We start from the raw sequence: 26,192 nt of genomic DNA, 5'->3' as shown, positions 1-26,192 counted from the left end.
ACAATCTCATTATCAAATACATTCAAGGAAGTAAAAACGTCCGAGCAGATTGTCTCTCTCGCATGCCTCTTCCTGATTGTAGCAAAGGTGAAGACAAGTTTCACAAAGATTGTGTTGTTGGTTTAATAGATGCTGTTTCCATGTGTTGTGGCAGCATCTCACAAGATGAATGGGCCTATGCCATGGCGCTGAATGAGACTCTCAAGAAAGGAGATGTTTTCATTCAAAGTAAATGGCCTGATAATTAAAGCTTAAATAATGATTTTAAATGTTTTGCACAAATCAATGATGAATTGTCGTTTGAAAACGAAGTCTTTTTGTCCCTCCCGCTTCACTGAGACAAAGAATTATCAACATTGTTCACAAAGGTCCTTTGGGCATTCCTGCCACTTGTAAAAAATTAAAAGGGATCTACTGGTGGCCAGGCTTAGACAAACAAGTAGCTCTTTTGTGGATAATTGTTCAAGCTGTGTTGTCTCTGCCAAACACTGGAAAACAAACAAAAAACCTTTGTTCCCAGGTCCATTTCCCGATCTCCCTTGGGATAAAATTGGCTTGGATTGTTAAGGGCCTTTCACTTTCGAACCCTCAGACAAAAAATATTGTATAGCTGCTATCGATTACCATTCCAAGCAGATTTATTATTCTTTTGTTCAAGGTGCCAATTCTTCCACTGATGTTTCCTTTCTTCAGAGACTCTTTAGGATTGAGGGCACTCCTAATTGTGTTGTCACTGATAATGGTCAACCATTTCTCTCTCATCAGGTTACCAACTTTCTGGAAAATTCTGAGGTAAAACATTATCAATTTGCTTTATGCAGTCCCTCCTCAAATGGACTGGTTGAGAGAGCCAACCAGTTCATAAAAGAAAGAGTTCAGACTGCCATTGCATCCAGTGTCGATGTGGGTGATTTCCTACAAAGTAAAGTGTGGGCTTATCTTACACACTTCATTCCACCTTTCAGTGCTCTTAGGGGTAGAGAAGCTAGATCTAAACTCATGCCTAAATGGTTCAATAACTTAGCAGTAGGTTCTGCTTTGACTCAGAAAACCAATTAACCGAAAACACAGTTGCCGCAAAGCAGTCACTGCAAAAGAAATTTTATGATGGTGTTTCTAGTTTCCAAGGTCCTGATCTTAAAGTTAACGACTGGGTTCTCATTTAGAAACCCTATAATGTATGCAAAGGTCAGTCTAGATTTACAGTTCCTGTTCGCGTTATCAGAGTCACCAAGTCTTCTGTTCTTTTAGAAAACAGAGGTTGGTGGAACAAGAACAATGTCGTCAAAATTACAGACACTCAAGTTCAGATCTTTAACAAAGTTTATGCCAACAGGGTTCATGAAAATGATTCTAATTTCACTTTTAGTCCTGGTTGTGATATCACTAATTTCCAAACTGCACGTACTGACAATGTTGTACCAACTACACCTGTTTCTTCTTCATGCTGTTCAAGTGCTGTCTTACCTTCCCGTTCTCTTTCTTCACCCGAGAGTGGAGCTGCACGTGATCAGCGGGTTTGTAAGTTACCTATCAAATTTCAAGAATATGTTTTGTATTTGTTTTTGTTCATGGAGGGGTATGTGGTAATTTACTTACTATGGTTATCTGTTCCTTTAATACTCAGTATTCTGTATCTAGAACAATCATTGCATACTGTCATATTATGTTTCATCTCCCACGGCAGTTGCTGCTTGTCATTTGTCCGTTGTTCTGGGGTCTCTGCCATGGGCTCCCTTATGCTTTTACCTTCTAGCTTCATTTTTAATTAAAGCTCCACTGGACTACAAGCGACGTTTCTGTGTGTTCCTGTCTTGCCCCTACCACTACACCCTCCCAGAGAGATTATAGGAGACAAACAATGAATCCACCCATCCAAATGCGCTGGCATGGCCAAGGCAGATGTAAAGGGAGCCAAACCATTCAGAGAATCCGCTACCCTGGAGAAGTCGAGGCTGGACAACAAAACGGAAGGACAATATTCCCCTGACAGTGAAAATCTGAGAAGACAGTGGGCTGAAAAAGTGACCAGATGCGTGATCATCTTGTCGGACAGAAACACAAAAAAGAGGGAGAAGACAGCAAAGCCCCAAGTCCACTAATCTTGTGACCAGAAGAAACTACCACAAAAAAGAAAACTGTAGCAGAAAGAAACCAAATGTCAACTGAATGAAGGGGTCAAATGGAGGATCGAGCCTCACCGGAAGCACCACTGGAAAATCCCAGGGAGGGGACCAGAGAGTGGGAAAATAAAAGCCCAGGAGCAAAATAACTCCACAAGATCGTGCTGCTAAGGTAGAGACAGGGGACAAATCCGAGCCACTGAGTGCAAGGAATCAGAGAGCCCTGAAGCAGGACCAACTGCCCAGGGCCTGCGCAGCCAGGAGAGACCTCAGACGAGACCTGTGACGAAGCAGTATCCCAACTTCGTAACGAAAAGTTCCCCCATGAATAGGAGCTCCTGAGAGGGGGTCAGATATGACCCGATGAAGGTCACTATGAACCTAACGGTCCCTAAGCAACCACGCACTAACAACGGCTACCGGGATCTCAAGGAAAATGAGGAAGAAAAAACAATCGTCCAATCACAGGACCCAGAAAGCAAAAAGTCCCACCAGAGGCACCCAGGATACTGTAAAAACCCCAGGGGAAGGAGCAGGGCCAAAGGGAAGCCCACCGAACACAAATGCTGCACCCAAGGTAATGAAAAAAAACGTGAAAGAGGAAGAAGGAGAATACGAAAATAGGCAATCAAAAGTACCAAGATAGACAGAAACTACCCAAAAGAAATAAGGGGAAGGTCTTTAGCATACCGACCATATGGACTATTTAAAAGAAATTAATGAAGGTGTTCAACTGTGTTGCGTTCTGACTCTTATCTGCACTGCAGATTCAGTGTTCACAAAGACAAAGAAAGGGAAAAGGAGATATAAAGAAAATAAAAAAGAGACATATTACGTCTTTCCTCTTTTCCACAATTGGCCCTGCCCTTAAGAACATCTGGCCGCATGGCATTCTTGAGGCTGGTATCAGTGCGCCGTTATGCGGTAACTTGTATTAGCACTGGAAACAGCGCGGTGATCTCATTCTGTCGGTGTGATAAATATAAGCACGTCTTTTTATAACTTGAAAGGCAGCTGCGTATTGATACGGGTGTTAAAATTAAACGCGCCTCAAGAGGTGGCCCCTCCATGCCTGTGCTTATCACGCCCGGGGCCTAGACATAATAGGATGAAAGCCTTGTAAGGGGCTCGTGCGCCTTCCCCTCCTGTGCCACGCGCACGCTTCAGCTGGCGCGGCTTCAGCCTGTGGTATTTTCCATTGCGTCACTCCAGGCCCCCATGAGAAAGAATGCATTGATCGCTGTCTTTATTGTTTAGATGAAGCCACCCAGGCATCGCCCTCTGTGAGCCCTCTTGCCCAGTCGCGCTGGAATCTGTACTGTCGCTCTGTTCTAGAACAGAGTTCGTGGCTCCTGTTCCATTTGTGTTTAAGGAGAGTTAGTTAATGGCGATGCCAAACCTTACTAAACTGGGAAACATAAATAGAACGTTGGGGAGCACAGTGTCGTAGAGTACAGACATAGAGAAATGTGCAAAGTTCAAATGGTAGGTAGAATGCCACTTGAGTGTGACTGGTCCGTGCTGACAGTAGTTGCTGCTTCTATGCAAACCACTTTACAGACTGTAGTGAACGACACATTAATAAATCCACGCTTCTAATTCCAATCCCTCCCCTCAAAGGCCCACACCTTGCCCCTAGTTCTGCCCCTTCCACTTCCTTCCAACAGGTTCTTGCACATTATCATGCCCACCTGTCCACTACCTGGACCTAACAGTTCTCCATAGGTATATGTATAGGCTCATCCTGTAAGCTGGACCTACTGTTCCTCCTGTGACCTTTTGTGTCTAACAAAGGTCACAGGAGGCCAATAGGTCCTGCTGCTTTACTGTCCTCCTAATCCTCCAGGAACTTCTGGTCCCCTGCAGCATATCAGGTCTTCAGCCTCCATCCTTTCTCCCTCCCCCTTCTTCAATCAGGAACACAGCCAACTTCTGAGATGCTCTAAGCATAAGAACGGAAACTAACAATAGATATCCTTACCAAGAAAAATCCACCTGAGGGGTGTCCGTGCCCACACCTAACAGCTCTCATTAACTCCCCTCCTTCTACCTATTACTACAGAAATCTCTGTAAGAGTTAATGAATCGTTCATTTCTGAGAAACGTTTATAGGAGCATTGACTAACAGCATCCCTGCTTATAACAACAAACACGAACAGCATCCCTGCTTATAACAACAAACACTAACAACATCCTCACTTATAACAACAAACAACCAACACATGGGATGCTCCAGTGCTGTCACCCGCGCACCCAGTCCTCTCCATCTCTACCCATACTGAATTCAGTAAAACGCGTTGTTCAAACAGATGTATTCTTTTGTAGAGACCCATGGTTCTGATTTAGCCTCTAAAGGGCATATTTATGGGTAAGTCAAGCAATGCAGGGCAGCAAGTCACCTTGCTGCGCTGAGTGACATGGAAAGGACAGGAATGTGCCATATTTAAGGCAATACGATGCATACTTGTCCTTTCTTCTGTGCTGACGTCCTTTTGACTTCCTAGGGCCAGTGCAGACACCCTTGGACCATGGTGCAAGGGTCCCTGCGTTGCATGCAGGATTGTTTTTGTGCAGTAAGGGACACCTTCCTGCACAAAAGCAATACTGGGAGGCATATTCCTCTTTCACATAGACAGAGGAAGAAATAAGGAGATATAGAGGCATTTCTCTGTGTTACGCCTCCCCTGGGAAGGAGTAAGATTTTTGGTGTGGTATCAAAAGCCATGGGAGCTGCATGGGAGCACTGACGCAATACCGATGAAACGCCTTTTCTGTGCAGAGTAACTCAACGCAGCGAATTGTGCTGCATTACGTTACTCCAGATGTTCAGAGCCACGTAAAGTGGCTTTGCATGGCTTCAAAAATCTCTCCTAAGGTTTGCATTGCTCTACACAGGAGCGACGCAAAGAGCCTCATAAATAGGCCCCAAAGTATACAAGTTATGTGTTCCAAGCTGACCCAACTGTCGCTCTGCTCTGCTGCCTGTAAAACAAAGCGATGGCATCTGCCACTGCAGTTGCCAACGTCTGCAAATCATGCAGCCATGTACAACATATAAACGGCATCATCGCCAAATCAGCAGAATTCGTAATTGTTCCTTTTTGACATGGACATCAGATGCAGCATTCGCATCTGGGGTCACTACACAAATACGTCCCAACTGTGTACATTTCAGCCTGGGGTTTCTGCACACCGTCTTAACATATTCATTAGAGGCCGCACTCTGCTTAAAGTCCCTTGAAGTCAACACACTTGCATGCAAGCTGAAAGGTCAACGCTCTGACAATAATGACACAACTCATCTCCTAGCGTGTGTGACACCAGGTCTGAGGGGAGCAGATACCTTGGGTTAGGATGACCGCCACAACCGCCTTATGCTCGTGATCAAAGCAATCTCCTTTAGGGATGGCACCAACCACAAAGGCACCCTCGAAATGTAGGACACAGGCATCCCTTTAGGTTCTTCACATCTATTCCATCAAATCATGGCTGCCCTGGGCAATCTATCAAAACCAGATAATGTCTGTTTCAGGGACAAAAACCAACTAAAGAACTGAAACATCTGCCATATTACTCCACATCTCTAAGTTCTCTGAAGTAAGCCCTGTGCCAAATCAACATATTGGCTATTGTATTTGAGCGGCTGTGTCATACCATTAAAAAGTCAGCACTCCCAAACCACCCTCCGCAAAGGAAGTAGCACCCAGTGCAGCCCCACTCTTTTTTGCCGATGTTCCTATATAAAATCAGAAAGTATCTTACATGCTTCTGCGAAGATGGACCACCTGAGTATTATTCGAAGGGCAGAAAATTACGACATGCATAGCAGCCACTCGTCCCATCAACAACAAGGTGAGGGAAATTCAAAAGGGCAACAACTGCTGGGTTTTAGCCAGAACTGTTGGAAATGGCCCTTTCTAGTGTGCTTTCCCTCAACTTATTGCCTTTCTCCTTCCTAGTTTTCTGCTGCTCTAAATGCTAGCCATAGGACTTTGAGCGCGTTTGACACAGCCATTCAGTGCCAAAGCGCTGTGCTTGTCATATACATACTGGTGATTTGTGTACACATGATTGGCTGATTTGAGTTAGCTGGAAGTCCCATGTCTAGGGGTAAGATATATATCCAAGGCATGTACCTTCGAATGCTCTTCCTTGGACCTGCAGCACTGGTTGTGCCATCCATGGATGTAGCTCATGGATCATGCCACAGGGTTGCCTTGAGGGGGCCTGTGTGCACGGGTTACTGTTACTTTGCTTGGCATTTAACCCCTTCCATGCTCATGATGAGCTCAGCTCGTCATGCAGTACACTGCTCGTGTGCTCATGCTCGTCATGAACAATGGGATTCAAGGGATGTCAGCATCCGGGATGAATTGCATTAGCATTCAAGGTGTTAAAAAGCTACAAGCCAAGACTCTCCATGTCTCCTGCCATATTGGGGTTCACCCTGGTGACAGCGTTCCATTTTGGGAAGAGGTAGGGTATGTGCGTACGTGCGTTACATGCAAGGGTCGTGCACGTGACTGTTTGCACCTTGATCTATGGGTGACTTTTGCACCCAGATCTAGGAACTTTGTCCTCCTGTTGATATATAGATTTATATTAGGAGCATGGACACTGGACCTATATAACTCCTTGGTCCCCCCCTCGTTGTTAAACATATTTTGCATGGCTGATTGGCCGTGGGACCTAATTCCATTCCTTGTTATTCTTTTTCTTTCTGGCAGGCACACAAGGCTGGTCCTTGGGGTTTGTGGGAGTTGACTTCACAGTATACCCAGCTTTATTATTTATAATAATGTTCCTTTTTGACTATTTCCCTGTAGTGACAGATGTAAGGACATACACCTTAGTCCATCTATTTAGGGGATCCAACTCCCTATCCTTGTAGTGCAATCGTTTGACCCGGGATATGGAGGGTTTAGGATTTAGGTCAATTGACTCTGAGTTATGGTACTGTTACACTAGGTGTGACACAGGAATGAATTTGGGACATTGGCCATAACGGTGATACTCGAGACGGTGAAGGGTGTCAGACCAGAGTATGTTTTTTAGTGTTGCTGGCTACTGCACATCATTACCAGCAACAACATCCTTCTACCTTCATCAAGCGAGTGCGCATGAGCGAGGGAGTAGTATGCCCAAGTGATACACATGCGCGGTAGCGCCGCCATGCTGCACATGCACATTGAGTTATAACGCTGTGAGGTTTCACCGGATATTTAAACAGCTGTTCACCTGACCCGAACCTTTAATTGCTGCGGTTTGCTGCCTGTATTTTCTTTCGGCAAGCGTCTGGTCGAGTCAGGATTAGGTGCACAAAAGGCAACACCCACATACAATTGTAAGTACATTCTAGATACTTCTTTAAAGCCAACAACCTTTACCTATTGACTATATGGGGCCCTTGTGTTTTATGTCCAGTTATATGTCCTGGCTTGTTTCCATAGCCCGACCATACGTGGGTGTCCTTTTGACTTAACGATCGGAGGAGCACTTGTAACGAGTCCTTGGTAAGCATCCTGATGGTTAACTACCAACTCCACATGTAGATAGTGCTGCCGACTTGAGTACGTTACATTATTGTTACATTGTTGCCATCCGCTATACAAAACCCTCAGCTCAGTCTAGGTGCCGTACTTTACCACTAAAAATGTTATTTCAGCCTAGGGCCCTTGTGAACAGTGGCCCCCGCCCCCCGTTGGACTGGTCCCGTGTGTCTGCTTAAATTTTCTGTTTGGAAGGATGTGTGCATAAAAATGGCACTCTGTGAAGCTTAAGATGTCATCGATGCGCACTTGTGGTTTACTATGTTTTTCCTTTTCCTAGGTATTACCCAGGAGCGGCTTCCATGTAGCAGCAGTAACCACTTTGAGGGTATACAGACCCGCCCTGGCTGAGTTAAGAGGGTTCTCATTTTAATCTTTACCTATTATAGCACGTGCACTACACTGTTTATTATTGTGGTCCTGAAGAAGCGCCAATGACCTACGGGCAACAGAGGTGCGAAACATGTTGGCCTTGACTTTTGACACCTAGGCCGAATGGGCCCTTTTAGGGTCAGTCATTTTTTACACTATCACGTGCACATAAATTGATTTACCCTCCTTTTACCCAATCCCCACACAATCACATGCAACATCCGGCAATCCTCAAAAAAGATCTCCGATAAAGTGACCCTTCGGGGGACCCGTAGGGAATTGCAGCGCCGGCCCTACAAGGAGCAAACGCCCGATGATGAAGCATGACACCTCCCGGGGTGTGTGAGGGCAGCAGAGGATGTAAAATTATATTCCCTCTCACATTAGGACATTTTTAAACCTAGGATTACTTTAGTCTACCTTCTTTCTTAATTTTTCTTTGTTCTAAAATATGGGTGACTGTTAGCACCCCGATACATGGGTGACTTTTGCACCCTTGTTGGTGACTTTTTGCACCTTGACACATGGGTGATTTTTGCACCCTTGTTGGTGACAGTTTGCACCTTGATCTATGGGTGACTTTTGCACCCTGATCTAGGAACTTTGTCCTCCTGTTTATAAATAGATTTATATTAGGAGCATGGACACTGGACCTTTATAGCTCCTTGGTCCCCCCTCTTTGTTTAACATATTTTGCACGGCTGATTGGCCGTGGGACCTAATTCCATTCCTTGTTATTCTTTTCCTTTCTGGCAGGCACATGAGGCTGGTCCTTGGGGTTTGTGGGAGTTGACTTCACAGTATACCCAGCTTTAATATTTATAATAATGTTCCTTTTTGACTATTTCCCTGTAGTGACAGATGTAAGGACATACACCTTAGTCCCTCTATTTAGGGGATCCAACTCCCTATCCTTGTAGTGCAATCGTTTGACCCGGGATATGGAGGTTTTAGGATTTAGGTTCATTAACTCTAAGTTATGGTACTGTTACACTAGGTGTGACACAGGAATGAATTTGGGACATTGGCCATAACGGTGATACTCGAGACGGTGAAGTGTGTCAGACCGGATTATGTTTTTTAGTGTTGCTGGCTACTGCACATCATTACCGGCAACGACATCCTTCTACCTTCATCAAGCGAGTGCGCATGAGCTAGGGAGTAGAATTCCCAAGTGATACACATGCGCGGTGGCGCCGCCATGCTGCACATGCGCATTAAGTTATAACGCTGTGAGGTTTCACCGGATATTTAAACCGCCGTTCACCTGACCCGAACCTTTAATTGCTGCGGTTTGCCGCCTGTATTTTCTTTCGGCAAGCGTCTGGTCGAGCCAGGGTTAGGTGCACAAGAGGCAGCACCCACATACAATTGTAAGTACATTCTAGATACTTGTTTAAAGCCAACAACCTTTACCTATTGACTATATGGGGCACTTGTGTTTTATGTCCTGTTATATGTCCTGGCTTGTTTCCATAGCGCGATCATACGTGGGTGTCCTTTTGACTTAACGATCGGAGGAGCACTTGTAACGAGTCCTTGGTAAGCATGCTGATGGTTAACTATCAACTCCACATGTAGATAGTGCTGCCGACTTCAGTATGTTACATTATTGTTACATTGTTGCCATCCGCTATACAAAACCCTAAGCTCAGTCTAGGTGCCGTACTTTTACCACTAAAAATGTTAATCCAGCCTAGGGCCCTTGTGAACAGCGGCCCCCGCCCCCGTTGGACTGGTCCCGTGTGTCTGCTTAAATTTTCTGTTTGGAAGGATGTTTGCATACAAATGGCACTCTGTGAAGCTTAAGATGTCATCGATGCGCACTTGTGGTTTACTGTGTTTTTCCTTTTCCTAGGTGTTACCCAGGAGCGGCTTCCATGTAGCAGCTGTAACCACTTTGAGGGTATACAGACCCGCCCTGGCTGAGTTAAGAGGGTTCTCATTTTAATCTTTACCTATTATAGCACGTGCACTACACTGTTTATTATTGTGGTCCTGAAGAAGCGCCAATGACCTACGGGCAACAGAGGCGCGAAACATGTTGGCCTTGACTTTTGACACCTAGGCCGAATGGGCCCTTTTAGGGTCAGTCATTTTTTACACTATCACATGCACATATATTGATTTACCCTCCTTTTACCCAATCCCCACACATCCGGCAATCCTCAAAAAAGATCTCCGATAAAGTGACCCTTCGGGGGACCAGTAGGGAATTGCAGCGCCGGCCCTACGAGGAGCAAACGCCTGATGATGAAGCATGACACCCCCCGGGGTGTGTGAGGGCAGCAGAGGATGTAAAATTATTTTCCCTCTCACATTAGGACATTTTTAAACCTAGGATTACTTTAGCCTACCTTCTTTCTTAATTTTTCTTTGTTCTAAAATATGGGTAACTGTTAGCACCCCAATACATGGGTGACTTTTGCACCCTTGTTGGTGACTGTTTGCACCTTGATCTATGGGTGACTTTTGCACCCTGATCTAGGAACTTTGTCCTCCTGTTGATAAATTGATTTATATTAGGAGCATGGACACTGGACCTTTATAGCTCCTTGGTCCCCCCTCTTTGTTTAACATATTTTGCACGGCTGATTGGCCGTGGGACCTAATTCCATTCCTTGTTATTCTTTCCTTTCAGGCAGGCACACGAGGCTGGTCCTTGGGGTTTGTGGGAGTTGACTTCACAGTATACCCAGCTTTATTATTTATAATAATGTGCCTTTTTTACTAATTCCCTGTAGTGACAGATGTAAGGACATACACCTTAGTCCCTCTATTTAGGGGATCCAACTCCCTATCCTTGTAGTGCAATCGTTTGACCCGGGATATGGAGGGTTTAGGATTTAGGTTCATTGACTCTGAGTTATGGTACTGTTACACTAGGTGTGACACAGGAATTAATTTGGGACATTGGCCATAACGGTGATACTCGAGACTGTGAAGGGTGTCAGACCGGAGTATGTTTTTTAGTGTTGCTGGCTACTGCACATCATTACCGGCAACGACATGCTTCTACCTTCATCAAGCGAGTGCGCATGAGCGAGGGAGTAGTATGTCCAAGTGATACACATGCGCGGTATGCACCTGTTACAACGCAATTTTTACAACGCACTACCACTACAACGCAGGCATTACAACGCATACCATTACAACGCATTGCGCTGGGGGGCGCTCTAGGATAAGAGGTAAGTTTAATTTACTATCCAACACCTTCCCTAGGGTCCACGGGGACTGGAGTTAGAATAGTAAATTATACTTACCACTATCCAGCACCCCAAAGCGCTATGCGTTGTAACGGTATGCGTTGTAAATACCGCGTTGTAATGGTATGCGGAGTAAAAGTATGCGTTGTAACGTCATACATCCCACATGCGCGGTGGCACCACCATGCTGCACATGCGCATTGAGTTATAACGCTGTGAGGTTTCACCGGATATTTAAACCGCCGTTCACCTGACCCGAACCTTTAATTGCTGCGGGTGCTGCCTGTATTTTCTTTCGGCAAGCATCTGGTCGAGTCAGGGTTAGGTGCACAAGAGGCAGCACCCACATACAATTGTAAGTACATTCTAGATACTTGTTTAAAGCCAACAACCTTTACCTATTGACTATATGGGGCCCTTGTGTTTTATGTCCTGTTATATGTCCTTGCTTGTTTCCATAGCCCGACCATACGTGGGTGTCCTTTTGACTTAACGATCGGAGGAGCACTTGTAACGAGTCCTTGGTAAGCATGCTGATGGTTAACTACCAACTCCACATGTAGATAGTGCTGCCGACTTGAGTATGTTACATTATTGTTACATTGTTGCCAACCGCTATACAAAACCCTAAGCTCAGTCTAGGTGCCGTACTTTACCACTAAAAATGTTAATCCAGCCTAGGGCCCTTGTGAACAGCGGCCCCTGCCCCCGTTGGACTGGTCCCGTGTGTCTGCTTAAATTTTCTGTTTGGAAGGATGTTTGCATACAAATGGCACTCTGTGAAGCTTAAGATGTCATCGATGCGCACTTGTGGTTTACTATGTTTTTCCTTTTCCTAGGTGTTACCCAGGAGCGGCTTACATGTAGCAGCTGTACCCACTTTGAGGGTATACAGACCCGCCCTGGCTGAGTTAAGAGGATTCTCATTTTAATCTTTACCTATTATCGCACGTGCACTACACTGTTTATTATTGTGGTCCTGAAGAAGCGCCAATGACCTACGGGCAACAGAGGCGCGAAACATGTTGGCCTTGACTTTTAACACCTAGGCCGAATGGGCCCTTTTAGGGTCAGTCATTTTTTACACTATCACATGCACATATATTGATTTACCCTCCTTTTACCCAATCCCCACACATCCGGCAATCCTCAAAAAAGATCACCATTAAGGTGACCCTTCGGGGGACCCGTAGGGAATTGCAGCGCCGGCCCTACGAGGAGCAAACACCTGATGATGAAGCATGACACCCCCCGGGGTGTGTGAGGGCAGCAGAGGATGTAAAATTATTTTCCCTCTCACATTAGGACATTTTTAAACCTAGGATTACTTTAGCCTACCTTCTTTCTTAATTTTTCTTTGTTCTAAAATATGGGTGACTGTTAGCACCCCAATACATGGGTGACTTTTGCACCCTTGTTGGTGACTGTTTGCACCTTGATCTATGGGCGACTTTTGCACCCTGATCTAGGAACTTTGTCCTCCTGTTGATAAATTGATTTATATTAGGAGCATGGACAATGGACCTTTATAGCTCCTTGGCCCCCCCTCTTTGTTTAACATATTTTGCACGGCTGATTGGCCGTGGGACCTAATTCCATTCCTTGTTATTCTTTTCCTTTCTGGCAGGCACACGAGACTGGTCCTTGGGGTTTGTGGGAGTTGACTTCACAGTATACCCAGCTTTATTATTTATAATAATGTTCCTTTTTGACTATTTCCCTGTAGTGACAGATGTAAGGACATACACCTTAGTCCCTCTATTTAGGGGATCCAACTCCCTATCCTTGTAGTGCAATCGTTTGACCCGGGATATGAAGGGTTTAGGATTTAGGTTCATTGACTCTGAGTTATGGTACTGTTACACTAGGTGTGACACAGGAATTAATTTGGGACATTGGCCATAACGGTGATACTCGAGACTGTGAAGGGTGTCAGACCGGAGTATGTTTTTTAGTGTTGCTGGCTACTGCACATCATTACCGGCAACGACATCCTTCTACCTTCATCAAGCGAGTGCGCATGAGCGAGGGAGTAGTATGCCCAAGTGATACACATGCGCGGTGGCGCCGCCATGCTGCACATGCGCATTGAGTTATAACGCTGTGAGGTTTCAACGGATATTTAAACCGCCGTTCACCTGACCCGAACCTTTAATTGCTGCTGTTTGCCGCCTGTATTTTTTTTCGGCAAGCGTCTGGTCGAGTCAGGGTTAGGTGCACAAGAGGCAGCACCCAGATACAATTGTAAGTACATTCTAGATACTTGTTTAAAGCCAACAACCTTTACCTATTGACTATATGGGGCGCTTGTGTTTTATGTCCTGTTATATGTCCTGGCTTGTTTCCATAACCCGACCATACGTGGGTGTCCTTTTGAATTAACGATCGGAGGAGCACTTGTAACAAGTCCTTGGTAAGCATGCTGATGGTTAACTACCAACTCCACATGTAGATAGTGCTGCCGACTTGAGTACGTTACATTATTGTTACATTGTTGCCATCCGCTATACAAAACCCTAAGCTCAGTCTAGGTGCCGTACTTTACCACTAAAAATGTTAATCCAGCATAGGGCCCTTGTGAACAGCGGCCCCCGCCCCCCGTTGGACTGGTCCCGTCTGTCTGCTTAAATATTCTGTTTGGAAGGATTTGTGCATAAAAATGGCACTCTGTGAAGCTTAAGATGTCATCGATGCGCACTTGTGGTTTACTATATTTTTCCTTTTCCTAGGTTTTACCCAGGAGCGGCTTCCATGTAGCAGCTGTAACCACTTTGAGGGTATACAGACCAGCCCTGGCTGAGTTAAGAGGGTTCTCATTTTAATCTTTACCTATTATAGCACTTGCACTACACTATTTATTATTGTGGTCCTGAAGAAGCGCCAATGACCTACGGGCAACAGAGGCGCGAAACATGTTGGCCTTGACTTTTGACACCTAGGGTGAAAGGGCCCTTTTAGGGTCAGTCATTTTTTACACTATCACGTGCACATAAATTGATTTACCCTCCTTTTACCCAATCCCCACACACCCGCATGCAACATCCGGCAATCCTCAAAAAAGATCTCCGATAAAGTGACCCTTCGGGGGACCCGTAGAAAATTGCATCACCGGCCCTACGAGGAGCAAACGCCTGATGATGAAGCATGACACCCCCCGGGGTGTGTGAGGGCAGCAGAGGATGTAAAATTATTTTCCCTCTCACCTTAGTACATTTTTAAACCTAGGATTACTTTAGTCTACCTTCTTTCTTAAATTTTCTTTGTTCTAAAATATGGGTGACTGTTAGCACCCCGATGCATGGGTGACTTTTGCACCCTTGTTGGTGACTTTTTGCACCTTGACACATGGGTGACTTTTGCACCCTTGTTGGTGACTGTTTGCACCTTGATCTATGGGTGACTTTTGCACCCTGATCTAGGAACTTTGTCCTCCTGTTTATAAATAGATTTATATTAGGAGCATGGACACTGGACCTTTATAGCTCCTTGGTCCCCCCCTCTTTGTTTAACATATTTTGCACGGCTGATTGGCCGTGGGACCTAATTCCATTCCTTGTTATTCTTTTCCTTTCTGGCAGGCACACGAGGCTGGTCCTTGGGGTTTGTGGGAGTTGACTTCACAGTATACCCAGCTTTATTATTTATAATAATGTTCCTTTTTGACTATTTCCCTGTAGTGACAGATGTAAGGACATACACCTTAGTCCCTCTATTTAGGGGATCCAACTCCCTATCCTTGTAGTGCAATCGTTTGACCCGGGATATGGAGGGTTTAGGATTTAGGTTTATTGACTCTGAGTTATGGTACTGTTACACTAGGTGTGACACAGGAATTAATTTGGGACATTGGCCATAACGGTGATACTCGATACTGTGAAGGGTGTCAGACCGGAGTATGTTTTTTAGTGTTGCTGGCTACTGCACATCATTACCGGCAATGACATCCTTCTACCTTCATCAAGCGCGTGCGCATGAGCGAGGGAGTAGTATGCCCAAGTGATACATATGCGCGGTGGCACCACCATGCTGCACATGCGCATTGAGTTATAACGCTGTGAGGTTTCACCGGATATTTAAACCGCCGTTCACCTGACCCGAACCTTTAATTGCTGCGGGTGCTGCCTGTATTTTCTTTCGGCAAGCGTCTGGTCGAGCCAGGGTTAGGTGCACAAGAGGCAGCACCCACATACAATTGTAAGTACATTCTAGATACTTGTTTAAAGCCAACAACCTTTACCTATTGACTATATGGGGCCCTTGTGTTTTATGTCCTGTTATATGTCCTGGCTTGTTTCCATAGCCCGACCATACGTGGGTGTCCTTTTGACTTAACGATCGGAGGAGCACTTGTAACGAGTCCTTGGTAAGCATGCTGATGGTTAACCACCAACTCCACATGTAGATAGTGCTGCCGACTTGAGTATGTTACATTATTGTTACATTGTTGCCATCCTCTATACAAAACCCTAAGCTCAGTCTAGGTGCCGTACTTTACCACTAAAAATGTTAATCCAGGCTATGCCCTTGTGAACAGCGGCCCCCGCCCCCGTTGGACTGGTCCCGTGTGTCTGCTTAAATTTTCTGTTTGGAAGGATGTGTGCATACAAATGGCACTCTGTGAAGCTTAAGATGTCATCGATGCGCACTTGTGGTTTACTATGTTTTTCCTTTTCCTAGGTGTTACCCAGGAGCGGCTTCCATGTAGCAGCTGTAACCACTCTGAGGGTATACAGACCCGCCCTGGCTGAATTAAGAGTGTTCTCATTTTAATCTTTACCTATTATAGCACGTGCACTACACTGTTTATTATTGTGGTCCTGAAAAAGCGCCAATGACCTACGGGCAACAGAGGCGCGAAACATGTTGGCCTTGACTTTTGACACCTAGGCCGAATGGGCCCTTTTAGGGTCAGTCATTTTTTACACTATCACGTGCACATATATTGATTTACCCTCCTTTTACCCAATCCCCACACATCCGGCAATCCTCAAAAAAGATCTCCGATAAAGTGACCCTTCGGGGGACCCGTAGGGAATTGCAGCGCCGGCCTAAGGAGGAGCAAACGCCTGATGATGAAGCATGACACCCCCCGGGGTGTGTGAGGGCAGCAGAGGATGTAAAATTATTTTCCCTCTCACATTAGGACATTTTTAAACCTAGGATTACTTTAGTCTACCTTCTTTCTTAATTTTTCTTTGTTCCAATTATGGGTGACTGTTAGCACCCCGATACATGGGTGACTTTTGCAGCCCTTGTTGGTGACTTTTTGCACCTTAACACATGGGTGACTTTTGCACCCTTGTTGGTGACTGTTTGCACCTTGATCTATGGGTGACTTTTGCACCCTGATCTAGGAACTTTGTCCTCCTGTTGATAAATAGATTTATATTAGGAGCATGGACACTGGACCTTTATAGCTCCTTGGTCCCCCCTCTTTGTTTAACATATTTTGCACGGCTGATTGGCCGTGGGACCTAATTCCATTCCTTTTTATTTTTTTCCTTTCTGGCAGGCACACGAGGCTGGTCCTTGGGGTTTGTGGGAGTTGACTTCACAGTATACCCAGCTTTATTATTTATAATAATGTTCCTTTTTTACTAATTCCCTGTAGTGACAGATGTAAGGACGTACACCTTAGTCCCTCTATTTAGGGGATCCAACTCCCTATCCTTGTAGTGCAATCGTTTGACCCGGGATATGGAGGGTTTAGGATTTAGGTTTATTGACTCTGAGTTATGGTACTGTTACACTAGGTGTGACACAGGAATTAATTTGGGACATTGGCCATAACGGTGATACTCGAGACTGTGAAGGGTGTCAGACCGGAGTATGTTTTTTAGTGTTGCTGGCTACTGCACATCATTACCGGCAATGACATCCTTCTACCTTCATCAAGCGAGTGCGCATGAGCATGGGAGTAGTATGCCCAAGTGATACATATGCGCGGTGGCACCACCATGCTGCACATGCGCATTGAGTTATAACGCTGTGAGGTTTCACTGGATATTTAAACCGCCGTTCACCTGACCCGAACCTTTAATTGCTGCGGGTGCTGCCTGTATTTTCTTTCGGCAAGCGTCTGGTCGAGTCAGGGTTAGGTGCACAAGAGGCAGCACCCACATACAATTGTAAGTACATTCTAGATACTTGTTTAAAGCCAACAACCTTTACCTATTGACTATATGGGCCCCTTTTGTTTTATGTCCTGTTATATGTCCTGGCTTGTTTCCATAGCCCGACCATACGTGGGTGTCCTTTTGGCTTAACGATCGGAGGAGCACTTGTAACGAGTCCTTGGTAAGCATGCTGATGGTTAACTACCAACTCCACATGTAGATAGTGCTGCCGACTTGAGGATGTTACATTATTGTTACATTGTTGCCATCCGCTATACAAAACCCTAAGCTCAGTCTAGGTGCCGTACTTTACCACTAAAAATGTTAATCCAGCCTAGGGCCCTTGTGAACAGCGGCCCCCGCCCCCGTTGGACTGGTCCCGTGTGTCTGCTTAAATTTTCTGTTTGAAAGGATGTGTGCATACAAATGGCACTCTGTGAAGCTTAAGATGTCATCGATGCGCACTTGTGGTTTACTATGTTTTTCCTTTTCCTAGTTGTTACCCAGGAGCGGCTTCCATGTAGCAGCTGTAACCACTTTGAGGGTATACAGACTAGCCCTGGCTGAGTTAAGAGGGTTCTCATTTTAATCTTTACCTATTATAGCACGTGCACTACACTGTTTATTATTGTGGTCCTGAAGAAGCGCCAATGACCTACGGGCAACAGAGGCGCGAAACATGTTGGCCTTGACTTTTGACACCTAGGCCGAATGGGCCCTTTTAGGGTCAGTCATTTTTTACACTATCACGTGCATATAAATTGATTTACCCTCCTTTTACCTAATCCCCACACATCCGGCAATCCTCAAAAAAGATCTCCGATAAAGTGACCCTTCGGGGGACACGTAGGGAATTGCAGCACCGGCCCTACAAGGAGCAAACGCCCGATGATGAAGCATGACACCTCCCGGGGTGTGTGAGGGCAGCAGAGGATGTAAAATTATATTCCCTCTCACATTAGGACATTTTTAAACCTAGGATTACTTTAGTCTACCTTCTTTCTTAATTTTTCTTTGTTCTTAAATATGGATGACTGTTAGCACCCCGATACATGGGTGACTTTTGCACCCTTGTTGGTGACTTTTTGCACCTTGACACATGGGTGACTTTTGCACCCTTGTTGGTGACTGTTTGCACCTTGATCTATGGGTGACTTTTGCACCCTGATCTAGGAACTTTGTCCTCCTGTTGATAAATAGATTTATATTAGGAGCATGGACACTGGGCCTTTATGGCTCCTTGGTCCCCCCTCTTTGTTTAACATATTTTGCACGGCTGATTGGCCGTGGGACCTAATTCCATTCCTTGTTATTCTTTTCCTTTCTGGCAGGCACACGAGGCTGGTCCTTGGGGTTTGTGGGAGTTGACTTCACAGTATACCCAGCTTTATTATTTATTATAATGTTCCTTTTTGACTATTTCCCTGTAGTGACAGATGTAAGGACATACACCTTAGTCCCTCTATTTAGGGGATCCAACTACCTATCCTTGTAGTGCAATCGTTTGACCCGGGATATGGAGGGTTTAGGATTTAGGTTCATTGACTCTGAGTTATGGTACTGTTACACTAGGTGTGACACAGGAATTAATTTGGGACATTGGCCATAACGGTGATACTCGAGACTGTGAAGGGTGTTAGACCGGAGTATGTTTTTTAGTGTTGCTGGCTACTGCACATCATTACCGGCAACGACATCCTTCTACCTTCATCAAGCGAGTGCGCATGAGCGAGGGAGTAGTATGCCCAAGTGATACACATGCGTGGTGGCGCCACCATGCTGCACATGCGCATTGAGTTATAACGCTGTTAGGTTTCACCGGATATTTAAACCGCCGTTCACCTGACCTGAACCTTTAATTACTGCGGGTGCTGCCTGTATTTTCTTTCGGCAAGCGTCTGGTCGAGTCAGGGTTAGGTGCACAAGAGGCAGCACCCACATACAATTGTAAGTACATTCTAGATACTTGTTTAAAGCCAACAACCTTTACCTATTGACTATATGGGGCCCTTGTGTTTTATGTCCTGTTATATGTCCTGGCTTGTTTCCATAGCCCGACCATACGTGGGTGTCCTTTTGACTTAACGATCGGAGGAGCACTTGTAACGAGTCCTTGGTAAGCATGCTGATGGTTAACTACCAACTCCACATGTAGATAGTGCTGCCGACTTGAGTATGTTACATTATTGTTACATTGTTGCCATCCGCTATACAAAACCCTAAGCTCAGTCTAGGTGCCGTACTTTACCACTAAAAATGTTAATCCAGGCTAGGGCCCTTGTGAACAGCGGCCACCGCCCCCCGTTGGACTGGTCCCGTGTGTCTGCTTACATTTTCTGTTTGGAAGGATATGTGCATAAAAATGGCACTCTGTGAAGCTTAAGATGTCATCGATGCGCACTTGTGGTTTACTATGTTTTTCCTTTTCCTAGGTGTTACCCAGGAGCGGCTTCCATGTAGCAGCTGTAACCACTTTGAGGGTATACAGACCCACCCTGGCTGAGTTAAGAGGGTTCTCATTTTAATCTTTACCTATTATAGCACGTGCACTACACTGTTTATTATTGTGGTTCTGAAGAAGCGCCAATGACCTACGGGCAACAGAGGCGCGAAACATGTTGGCCTTGACTTTTGACACCTAGGCCGAATGGGCCCTTTTAGGGTCAGTCATTTTTTACACTATCACGTGCACATAAATTGATTTACCCTCCTTTTACCCAATCCCCACACATCCGGCAATCCTCAAAAAAGATCTCTGATAAAGTGACGCTTCGGGGGACCCGTAGGGAATTGCAGCGCCGGCCCTACGAGGAGCAAATGCCTGATTATGAAGCATGACACCCCCCGGGGTGTGTGAGGGCAGCAGAGGATGTAAAATTATTTTCCCTCTCACATTAGGACATTTTTAAACCTAGGATTACTTTAGTCTACCTTCTTTCTTAATTTTTCTTTGTTCTAAAATATGGGTCACTGTTAGCACCCCGATACATGGGTGACTTTTGCACCCTTGTTGGTGACTTTTTGCACCTTGACACATGGGTGACTTTTGCACCCTTGTTGGTGACTGTTTGCACCTTGATCTATGGGTGAATTTTGCACCCTGATCTAGGAACTTTGTCCTCCTGTTGATAAATAGATTTATATTAGGAGCATGGACACTGGACCTTTATAGCTCCTTGATCCCCCCCTCTTTTTAACAGCTCATTGATCATGCCACAGGGTTGCCTTGATAGGGCCTGTGTGCACGGGTTACTGTTACTTTGCTTGGCATTTAAAAAGCTACAAGCCAAGACTCTGCATGTCTCCTGCCATATCGGGGTTCACCCTGGTGACAGGGTTCCATTTTGGGAAGAGGTAGGGTATGTGCGTGCGTGCGTTACATGCAAGGGTCGTGCATGGCACCTGGATGGTGTGTTTGGTACGACGGGGCCTACTTCTCACGTTGGATTAGCATGGGGAAATGAAGGGAAAGGCTATTGAGCAGGATTCTCTATGTGAAAAATAGTAACAGTATATTGTTTGGTATCGATGAGTTCATAATGGCAAATCCTCTCCAGAAGTGCAAGTGGATTCACATGGGGAGATTGGGCATTTCGATGCTTAGGGCTCTGTGTGCCTGTCACCTGTCTCCAATTCACATCTTGGTTCTGGGGGACAGCTACAACTGTATCTTCCTGATAGAAGGCCATAAACTAGGTACTCAAGGGAAACTGCAGACACCTGACTCTGAGGGGCCTCTCTGGAATGGTTAAGTGGGGGTGGAATTGGCACCTGCATTCCAAGAGGCCCCACTAAAGACAGTGATCAAACCTCTCAGGGCAGGATGGCAGACAGGACAGAATTTAGAGAGGGCCTGTGTGATAGGCCTGGGACTGCGTCAAAATGCTTTTCCTTCCCGGGAGAGGCATAATGAGGAGAAATATCTTTATTTCTCCTCATCATTTACTGCAGCACATGTAGAAAGAGGTACACACCCCTGAAGATTGCTTTTGTGCAGGAAGGTGTCTCTCCCTGCACCAAAATAATCCTGCCTAAAATTCAGGTACCCTTGCACCATGATGCAAGGGTGCCTGCATTGGCACAAGGCAACACATTGTACCCTACTGCAAGGAAAGGACAGGAATGCGACATATAATATTATATACTGCACATTCCTGCCCTTTTTCTTTACAGCAGTGCAAAGCAGCAAGCTGGCTTGCTGTGTTGCGCTGCCTGAACATATGATAAATCTGGGCCCTAATCTTGTCCAATCTATCTACAGCTTTCAATGGATCCAATTGCTGGGCCTTGGCTTGGTTCAATCCTTTACTGTCAAGGAGGCCACAGACAGTAAGATTTACAGTTCATTGATCTGAATGGAGCCTGCGGGCCTGTGCCATTCCCTAAGGTGCTGTACTCCAACCACTGTGTTTTAATATCTGTTGCTACCCTCTGATGCTGCTTTTCAAAATGTGAACCTTTCTTTATTATAAAAATGTTGATAACTCTTAGGTTCTTATTAAAATCACACTAGATCAAGGGTGAATATTTGGACTCCCCACACTGTGGGGTACATAAATGTGGCCTGCTGCATTAGGCATCTGTCTAAGGTGAAAAGAGGACCATGGACTCTTCATATAACATTTAAGACTCTACCATTTATATCAGTTAATACAATTTTTGCAAGCACCTAAGCTTTCTCCAATAAATCAGGCGACCTTTAAACTTGTAATTTCATGATTAGGTTTTTTCAACAGTAGTACTGAAAAGTAAACACCATGGCCAAACTATTGTGGCTCCAGAATGTGGCTGTGCAAGCTGACAGGTCCATCCATATTCTATCATAATTTCAAGAAGTATCAGTCTTCATGGTGATTTGAATCTGCTAACCAAGCTATGTTACAGATTCCAAAATGTAGCTATGCTACACAGGAAGCTGAGGGAAATAGAAAATCACATTCTGTTTAAATGTAGCCTAAAAGATAGTTATTTTAGAAAGCCTACCCCATCCTTGCTAATAACAGGGCTTCTGTAGTCAATCTCACAGTGCCTTGAGAATATTTAGTCAATGAAAGTGCACTCTATGTAAATGATTACCATATCATAACACAATTACGATTCTCTGCCTTGCCTCCCTTAGTCCTGCTGGAGAGACCCTCTCTTCTGTTGTTAGTAGCCCCTGCTCCTCTACCACCTTTCTGCTCCTTCTGCTTTCCCTAGCTAACCCTATGTCACAAAAGGTACTCCCTATGCAGCCTAGTTCACCATCGGAGAATTAATTGGATAACTAGAACAGTATGTATCTTATTTGGGTAGGTGGTATGCCCTATCTAAAGTGTTAACACCACTGCTGCGTGGGGAAGGAAGCAATTCCTTTTGGTATTTTATTCCCTAACAACCCTAGTGGTATCATGCTTCATCATGGGGACACACTAACGCCTAGAAGTTAGGGTGGGCTCGACCATATTTCAGGGAGCACTTAGAAAGATAGTTTTTGGCCAGGGGGATAAAGATTAAAAATCACTGTCAGACCCCAGTGTCCTTTATTCTTGGGTCTGGCAATGATATTAAAAAAATGATATATAGGTTCTCTCTGGATATTATGGTCCTAGGACCCTATTGCCAACATGTTTCTGTCCTCTGCTGCCCCATGAAGGGTGCGTGGACTTTCTTCAGGGAGTGACCCCCTGGAATAAGACAGTGTGGAGATTTTCCCTATACTGTACCGCGATAAGGGCAGATAGCTGCTCCTTATTTGAACGTGACCTTTGTCGCAATTATTTACTCCATCTGTAAGGGGAACATGAAAAACAAACATAACAAACACAAATTAGTATTTTGATGTGATCGTAAACATATTTCTTTTTCAGTATTTGTGCTCATACCACAGTGTTTCAATGTCTCAGGTGTTAGTGATACCCAGATGTCAACGTGTCCATGGAAAATTGACATGTCCACTCAGTCACTGACCACATCTTTTGCAGCTCGTGTACTCAAATGGTGGCGATCACTAGCCGCAAACTATAGTCATGTATTCACTGGTGAGTGACTTTTGTTTAGAAAAATCGGTCTTTCATAATACATCCATACATACACAGGCACGAAAACAGGTACAGACCGCGCCCTCAAACTACCTTCTGTGATTATTTAAAAACATTAATTCTCAGGGAAAAACATCTTATACTCGAGTTTACCTCAATTTGGAGGAGGATCCACTTCATGTAGGACCTCTAGGGAATGGGGTAGCCCTGCAGTCAAACCCTGACAGTGATAAAGTATTTTACACCAACAGGATAAATGGCATATTCGGCGGTGTTCATTAACCAAGAATGTTGGCCAGGAGGAGGAGAAAGTAAACAAAGCCCATATGGGTACATTCACATTAGTATTTTGTTCGGCGTTTGACATACCTTAATTTTCTGTTCGTCATTCGGTATATACTCACGTCATCAAGGGTCCTGCCCCGTGTTACCACCTAGTAAGTCGAGGATCCCGCCGCTTGGAGCGGTTACCGTACTAGTAATCCTCCCTTTTAAACAAAGTGTAAGCTGCCGGCTGTGCTTGGCAGCCCGCTTCCAGGGCTGTGTGGCCACGCCCCTAAGGGGATGTGCTCATGTCCACTGTGCTGAATGGTTACACTTTGGTAATCTTGGGTAATGTAGTTTTCCAAACTATCGGAACTTTTAAGCATCATAAAACTGCCTTTTAGAATTTTGCTGACACTGCCTTACCATTGCCTATTAAAGAAAGGAGATACAGCTTGTAACCTGTCTATACATCGCTGTTCTCTCTATTATAAACGTAACAATGTACAACAAATTTAAAGGTCAGAAGATATAGGTATAACACATATCTATCTTGACCTCGATGTAACACCTCACACAGTGTTCGGAAACGCTATCAATGTGTGTGCTTCATATCTAGCATTTTTCATTTTCTATTTAGTCATGTATTTTATTTTATTTGCTCAGAAGTCTATTGATATCACAATAGTGCTATGTACAATCAGAGTGTATCACGTTGTGTATGATGCCCATGACGTTATTTGTAACTCGAATGATAATGGACTTGCCAATATCATGCTATAGGTAGTGATAATCATGGGAATGTAACAACATGTAGAAGTAGGTGGAGAGACTCCAACAGAGCTTGAGATTTGTATCCTTGTAGGTACCCTTGATGGGCGCTAATAACAACCTCAAAATACCCTGTGCATGCCCTTAGTCATGGAAGATTGATAATCAGGGATGTGAGAGGAATGAACAGTGCTTCGCCCCCGTTAGTACCTTGTGTTAGGGACGGAGAGTGTGAGAACGTTTGTAGCATGGTTATTTTCTATTTAGCTGGTTCCATGGAATGCCATTGTTGATGCCAGAAATATGGGTCTGTAATCTGTACACCCATCTTTGCTCACGTTCTAACAAGGTCCTTGTGACGTCACCCTCACCCTTAACCTTTTCAATCACCGACCACCAAAGATCTTTGTCTGTATGTCCTTTTTCTACAAAGTGTGCACTTAACTTGGTGGCAGTTACAGCTCTCCTGATAGTACTTCTGTGTTCAGTTATACTTGATCACATAGATCACTTTGTCTGAATTACAATTTGTATGTGATCTTTCTTCCCATGCATGGTGCATGCCTAGGTCTAGTGTATTTGTGTGTTCTGTGAAGGCGCAGACCACACATTACCTGCATGGTTAGTGTCCCATAACCTGTGGTTGATTCCACAGTGTCATCTGATTCATTTTCTTTGTCTTCTGTAGGTTGGTATGCACAAGTGCGTCTCTTAGACCTTTGTTCCTTTTAAAGGAAAACATAGGTTTGTCAAACTTCAAATTGTTCGATGTTAATATTTGCCATTTTTTATTTATTATTTTCTTATGTCATTCGAGTATGTGTTAAAAGTTGTGACACATATGAGTGTGTTGGGTTCCTCCCTCCGATGTGTCTCTAATAGGGCTTTCCTGGGTGTGTTTCGGGATCTTTTCTTTGCCTTCTCTATGATTCTTTTTGGGTAGAAGCGATCTTCTAATTTTTTTGTCAATACCATAGCCTCGGTTTTGTACTCTCTGAGCTCGGAACAGTTTCTACGTATGCACAGAAATTGCCCTACCGGTAGGCTCTCCCTAAGTGCACAGGGATGTGCACTGTCAAAATGTAACAGACTATTCTTATCCGTTGGTTTTGTGTATAGGGAGCTCACTAGTCCTCCATTTTCTGCCCTTATGGTGACGTCAAGGAAGGAAACTTGGTGTTGATCATGGGACATGGTGAATTTAAGATGTGGGTTTCGCTGGTTCAACCATGTATGGAATAGTACCAAAGTGGTAATGTCACCTTCCCGCACTACCAAAATATCGTCTATGTAGTGCCACCAATTTTTTTATATTGTCAGAAAACGGGTTGGGGGCCCAGATGTATTCATCCTCCAATTGGCCCACGTACAAACAGGCTATACTGGGTGCAAACGTGCTGCCCATCGATGTACCATAGACTTGGAGGTATAGCTGATCCTCAAATCTGAAGAAATTCTCTTTTAATGCAAGTTGCATCAAGGTGATAATCCAGTGTACTGGGCCTTCCCAGTCCCTAGTCCCTTGATTTAGTAGTCTCTGTATTGTCAGGATACTTTCATCTTGTGGTATGCTTGTTTAAAGAGCTTCCACATCCAGACATACCAGTACGTGGTGTTCTGGATTATAGATGACTCCTTGGAGAACGTTAAGGAAATGCTTTGTGTCCTGAATGTATGACTTGATCTGGCTGACAAGGGGATGAAGGAACCAATCGGTGTATTTTGACAGGGGTTCCAAAAGGGACCCCATTCCCGATACGATGGGTCTGCC

The sequence above is a fragment of the Lissotriton vulgaris genome, chromosome 3_1 (genome assembly GCF_964263255.1).
Source record: "Lissotriton vulgaris chromosome 3_1, aLisVul1.2, whole genome shotgun sequence".
Taxonomy (NCBI): Eukaryota; Metazoa; Chordata; class Amphibia; order Caudata; family Salamandridae; genus Lissotriton; species Lissotriton vulgaris.
This window is presented reverse-complemented; position numbering follows the sequence as displayed.